The sequence below is a fragment of the Staurois parvus genome, unplaced genomic scaffold (genome assembly GCF_062004578.1).
Source record: "Staurois parvus isolate SC_StPar_1 unplaced genomic scaffold, SC_StPar_1.0 ptg000397l, whole genome shotgun sequence".
In the NCBI taxonomy this organism is placed as follows: Eukaryota; Metazoa; Chordata; class Amphibia; order Anura; family Ranidae; genus Staurois; species Staurois parvus.
This window is the reverse complement of record NW_028318193.1, coordinates 4,968,957-4,975,721: the sequence shown is the minus strand read 5'-3', so window position 1 is coordinate 4,975,721 and position 6,765 is coordinate 4,968,957. Positions and strand designations below refer to the sequence as shown.

The 6,765-nt window shown below is 40.1% G+C and overlaps 1 pseudogene; it reads right to left on the bottom strand.

Annotated features, from left to right (window-relative positions):
• Window positions 1–1,962: 1,962 nt before the first annotated feature.
• On the bottom strand, window positions 1,963–2,081 carry LOC149455334 (5S ribosomal RNA; annotated as a pseudogene).
• Between the last annotated feature and the right edge of the window lie 4,684 nt (window positions 2,082–6,765).

Here is a 6,765-nt window from a genome sequence, read left to right as displayed (position 1 = left end):
TCACCTCAGGGGGATATCTCTTCATCTTCCGACAATTTCCTGAGCTCTGTTATTCTTCCTTCTCTTCAAGAGGCCCATAGAGACTTAATGGAACAGCCTATTACTTGTGAGGAAATTCAGAATGCCTTGACAACCCTCGCTCCTCATAAATCCCCAGGACCAGACTTGCTAAAATGTACCCGTCTGTGTCACCCAGTTGTTTTTGACACTGCGGACAAGAGGGTACTATTATTTATTTATTTATTCCGTAATGGGAATTAATATACGCAGATCACCTGAAGAAGCCTTATTTCATCTATTGCCCACTGATATTCCTAAGAAAGCAGTTAAATTAATTCTTTATCTTTTGTTGGTGGCGAGAATTACTATAGCTAGACATTGGAGATAGTCAACAATTCCACTAGACTTGGTCAAACAGAAACTTAATTGGATTATGATTAATGATAAACTTACTAGTATTGTTAACAGTAATACCTCTAAATTTGAGTACACATGGGAACCATGGATTAGTTATATCTCTATTATTTAATGGACTTATGGCTGGCCCTCTTTTTTTCCTATTTCTTTCTTTCTTCTCTCTTTTTTTTCTTCTTTTCCAATTTATTCTTTATCCTCTTCTTCGATTCTTTTTTTTTATTTTTTCAGTTTCTTTATTTTTGTTATCTGGTTATATGATACTGCCCACACCTACTTATTGATGGGATACTTGCTACTCTATTGGGGTTTATGCTTTATTGTTTACCACATCATTGGTTGATGTATTCTTAAGTACCTATATATTCCATGATTCTGATTGTTTTGCTACAACTCATCATGTGGGTGGGTTATGTTTTCTATATTTCTGTATACTGTCTTTTGAAGATTTTCAATAAAAATATTGAAATATAGAATCTCTGACATGTGTTTGTTGCATTCTGGTCTCCAGTGAGGACATTTCCATTCATTTGTGTCCCAGGAACCACTGTAATTGAGGCCAGAAGTGAAAGGTGTTTCCACAAAGGGAGCTAAGACATCACTACAAACCTGACAGAGGTTTTACTTCTTATCCATCATTCTAAAAACATGTTTTTATGTTGATGTACTGTATGTCACTATTACAGAGATCGCTCTTCTCAGTGACCAACATATTTGGGAGAGGAAGTGATAGGAAATTTAGGAAATTTCCTCAGATAACAAAAAAGATTTACAATATGCAGGGTTCAACCTTTCCCTAATCAATCCAATAGAACATTTTTACACTGGATATCTGCTTTAAAGCCCAACTGCATTTTATCATTGAATCAGATACATATGTCTCAAACAAAATGTGTTTATAAAGTCTTCCAGCTATTTTTTTTAGCAAGCTTCCACAGCTTGCGTAGAAAAATCTGTCCCATTCCAGTATGCTGTAGTGGAGGATCTTTGCTCTATGTATGAAAGCAGAGGTCTGTCTATAGAGATTCAACATACTCCCTGCTCAGAAGTCTGTAAAGCTCTGCAATTAGAAAATCTCATGCTCCCTACTGGTTGGAGAGCCCTAGCTCTGGCTCAGAAGAATGCATATGGGGCATTCTGCAGACCACTGCTTCCACACAGAGAGCAGATCTTCCTCTGCAGCTTGTGGCAGAGGGCAAACTACTCAGGCTGTGGCTCTTTTTTTTTCTTTGCACAGCTTTTGTTTTGGTGCACCTATAATATATTTAGTAACTCCAGGCACTCAGCGTTAGTCTGCATCCCACTGCCAGACTACCAACAAATAGATCTTGCACTGGGTCAAGGATTAAAATACCAGGCCAGGAAATACCATTCAGCAGGAATGGGATAGGAAACAGAGGCTGCACATAGTGGAAAACTGCTACATAAGCATTTATTAAAACACATACAGGTGCTCACATGTTAAACATGAGATCAATGCAAAACACAAACACCACACTGGCAGCACCTTGACAGGCGTGATGACGTCACAAGTTTAAGCCCCTCCCTAGCCTACAGCACCTTGTATTCCCAGATGGTCTCCCATCCAAGTTTTAACAAGACTTGACTCTGCTTAGCCTCTGAGATCAAATGAAATTAGGCGCATTCAGGGTGATATGGCCATAGGCAATTGCTGCTAAATGATATTCCCTAGTCTGTTGTTTCAATCCTTGGAACCATGGAAGATCCATTTGTTGGTAGTCTGGCATATTGGATGTGGACTAACGCTGAGTGCCTGGAGTTGTTTGATATAAAATATTTAGCTAATTTAAACTGAAAGTTTAGTTGGGCTTTAATCATTAGTAAAAACACTATTTTCCTAAATTTAGACATATTCTCTGTTGTGGTAGTTGTAATAAGAAGAAGTATGAAATAAGTAAAAGGCAAACAAAAAGCTCTTGCACTGCCAGATGACAATAAAACATCAGGGATCCCTGACAAAATCACGTGACATGTCAGAACGGAAGCGGGTGATGTCATTTCCTGTGTAGAGCAGAAGTCGGCCACATTGGTATTCCTTTGATTAATTATTGAGTCTGGGGGCTCTTAGACCCCTGTGAGTGGCTTTTAATTGTGTACTTTTAATTTTATAATAAACTACTGCACTATTGAAGCTCTTGTTCTGTTTTTTTTGTGATTACCAGTGGATTGATTGGACCCACTTAACCCTGGGCCAAATCTTAGGGGTCTTTGCTTGAGGTGAACTTGCATTCTAGCTGGTGGAGGATCACTGTCACATTTTAAGCCTAATGAAGCCCTGGTGTGTGATATGAAGACGCACCATTTTCTCAGCTGAGACACTTTACTCATGGGCATTTGGATCATTTATGTCTATTTGTGTTTATTGATGTTTAAAAGTATTGCACTTTATTGATGTGCACAAATTTATATTGTATGTATTTTTGTTATCACAGCATGGTGCAAGTTTATGCCATTTGCACTACTTTGTGTTTTTAGATAAACATGGCTAAATCACATATTTTTCATTTCACTTGCATTGATTTGTGCTTACACCCCTGGTGTGCGTTTATTGCATTGTATATTGGATCTTGATTATTTTTGTTACATTTTTATGTTTAATTGTGAGGATTGGTATTGTTATTGGTCACTTATTTTCATGGGGGGTTACCACCTCTGTAGAGCATTTATTGACAATTCACCATTACTTAGGGAGTAGTGCAGCATAAACAGAATGGTGATTAAGGGTTGCACTTGTTGGTTATGTGTTAGAGAAGACACTGGTAGCTTGTGATGAGGCAGAACACTGTTTTACTTGTGTGGCTTAAGTTGCAAACATACAGAACACATTTCAGCAGACATCTTGGTTTTGAAGAGAGGGAAGAGAGGAAGGAAGAGAGAGAACCAACAAGTTTTACACATATGCACAACTAGTAACCTTAGTGTACAGTGCCATCTACTGGTCAAGTGATATTAACACACAATATTATATAGTACATGCTGTTGTATCCCCAACAGCACTCACACTAGGAATGGTTGAACTGAACTGTACCTGAGTTTGATTGTCCCCTCTCCCCACTCCTCTGCTGGTCCCAGGCACACTAACAGTATTACCTTTGCCAACCAGACCATAATGATCCCTGGATCTGTGCTCAGTCATCTGTGAAGAGTTCTGTGAAAAGGCATGGTTTACACTCACACTGAAGTGAACCATACCACACCTCAAGTGAAACGTGCCCAGGACCACCTCTTCCAAGTGGTACCAGGCATGGTAAACTTAACTGCTCCCAGGCAAGGTTCAGAGCACTCACACTACACAAATACACTGGACCAAGGCAGTGAACTGTTCCTGGGCTTGGTTCAAACTGCCAATGTGAGTGCACCTACAAACTTTAAAAGACACTGTAACCCAAAAGGGAAACAAATTAAAAATAATGTATCTTAAATTGTGTTGATTCAAACAGAGTTGCACAAATTGTGGGTTCAAACTAGATATATTAAGTCAACGCTAAAGTTGTGTAAGGCAGCTAGCAGTGGATAAGTATACAAAACACCCAAAACAATCTGTAAAAACAAAGTGCAGCATCTAAAAGTAAATATATCACATGAATATCAACATGTGACAGTATAAACAGTGAAAAATAAAGTGAACAGCAATGTAATTTACATAAAAGTGGATGAAAAGTCCATAAAAGTCCAGTGAAATAATCTGTGACTTCCACTATCTGAATTATTCACCATCGCTTGTGAATGAGAACAATACCGCACTCACCAGATCCCCAGCTGCTAATGCACCAATCAGTACATTCATGTCAAACTATCTCATTCACTTTCATATAAATTACATTGCTGTTCACTGTACCATGACAGCCAGTGGTCAAAATACCCAAACAAGAGCTGCATCTGATTGGATGTAGCCACAGTTTGGCTGACAAATTTCTGCATGGCTCCTTCAATTTTTCAGTCAATGGATGTTGGGCGGAAGGGGGTTGACAGGGTCACCTACTAAATGATATTCACAATTTTATCAGTAAATGGCCAGCTTTAGTGATTTCCTGAACAATGGCAAGCTGTTGTCCTAGAACTACAGAACCCTAAGGCCACATTCACAATGCAGCGCTGCAATGCAGTGTACAAGCTTTACATATAAAGAAAGTGCAGCGCTTATACATTAAACATGTAAAATATCAAAGTGCAAGAATATATCACTGCAAAACGCAGGTCGGGTATAGTTATACTGCCCCTTAAAAGTCTCAATTTGTCACACAAATATAGTTCACAATCTCCCAGTGAGTAGGGTGAGGTGAAGGATCAAATGAATCCCTGTTGACACGTAGTGCAAATCAAAAAAGGTGATATATGGTGATATCCAAAACTGATAAAAGATTGTGCACTCACCAGATGCACAACCAATATGCGCATGTAAGAGATAACCCCTCTCACGGTATGATTCCAGGATTCATCAAAGACAAGATCTGGTCAATCTCTACGTAGTAGACCCTCAGCTGCCATGCATGGCTCGGTCCCCTATTGCTCTTTACTCTGCAGGTAGTTGGAAGCTCACCAGAGAGCCCCAGAGAGAAACAAGGAGGCCAGAATAGCGTGATACCGCTTAAACATGCGTGCGTTTATTTCAGCAAAAAAGGGTATGGTAAAAACAATACTGACCAGACAAGAAAGTTGACCGCCGGGACCCCAGTGGTGCCGGCGGTAGTAAACGTCACTGTGCCGCAGTTCCTCACTGACGCGTTTCGTGCAACCGCACTTACTCATAGGGGGTATGCCCCCTATGAGTAAGTGCGGTTGCACGAAACGCGTCAGTGAGGAACTGCGGCACAGTGGCGTTTACTACCGCCGGCACCACAGGGGTCCCGGCGGTCAACTTTCTTGTCTGGTCAGTATTGTTTTTACCATACCCTTTTTTGCTGAAATAAACGCACGCATGTTTAAGCGGTATCACGCTATTCTGGCCTCCTTGTTTCTCTCTGGGGCTCTCTGGTGAGCTTCCAACTACCTGCAGAGTAAAGAGCAATAGGGGACCAAGCCATGCATGACAGCTGAGGGTCTACTACGTAGAGATTGACCAGATCTTGTCTTTGATGAATCCTGGAATCATACCTTGAGAGGGGTTATCTCTTACATGCGCATATTGGTTGTGCATCTGGTGAGTGCACAATCTTTTATCAGTTTTGGATATCACCATATATCACCTTTTTTGATTTTCACTACGTGTCAACAGGGATCCATTTGATTCTTCACCTCACCCTACTCACTGGGAGATTGTGAACTATATTTGTGTGACAAATTGAGACTTTTAAGGGGCAGTATAACTATACCCGACCTGCGTTTTGCAGTGATATATTCTTGCACTTTGATATTTTGCATGTTTGATGTATAAGCGCTGCACTTTCTTTATATGTGAATCTTTGGAGGTTGTTTTTTGGTGCCTTTTGTGTTCAGCGGCTTCGTTATTTTTAGCGCTCACTTATACCCATTGTTACAGTGTACAAGCTTTGTTTGTGCTGGTTATCCATGGTTTTCCATTATTTTCTATTACAGTATGTTCCACGTATTTGGTGCACTTTCTGAAAGCGCACCAAAGATGCAGCATGTAAAGAAAGTGTATGGGAAACTGTGGGTACACTGCTCTACACCTGCGCTGCAGTTTGGCAGTGTGAAAATAGCCTTAAATTTCATAGAGGCCCACATTAAAGTAATGGTTAACATTTTAACAGTGATACTATACCTTATATAAAAAAATGCAAGAATTCATATGTTATAGTTTAGGATCCCAAGGGACCAATCTACACATTAGGCAATCTGATATCCCAAAAACAGATTCTGGATTTAAAGTATTAGTAAAGCTCCAACTATTCTCAAAAATGCCCCCTCTCCTACTCCTACCTAGCCTGCATAATCTATATAAAAAAGATCTATTTTCTTAACCTTTTTAATCTGGTCCAGTCATGTGGTTCAGCAGCTCTGGCTCCCCTGTGTAAGGGAATGCTCAACAACGGGTGTGAATTTCTGAAGCCATGACGTGACCCATAGGCTCTCCATCCTCTTCCCTGCAGCAGCTACTCACTGACCCAGGGGAGTCAGAGCTGCTAGTCAAAAGACTGGACCAGATTTGGGGTGGTAGGAGTTTAGAGTAGTCTTTTCTTCCACTTTAAGTTGTGCTCCCCTCAGAAATAAACAGAACGACCTTTAATCTAATACAATGAAAAAATTTATCTGGTTACAGAAATATTAAAATGGCTTGTAAAGTGGACCTGTACAGAAACAACTCCCCCTTCCCACCTTCCAAACAAATCACACAGCTACCTTTAATGCATAAGCTGTGAAAGAAATGCT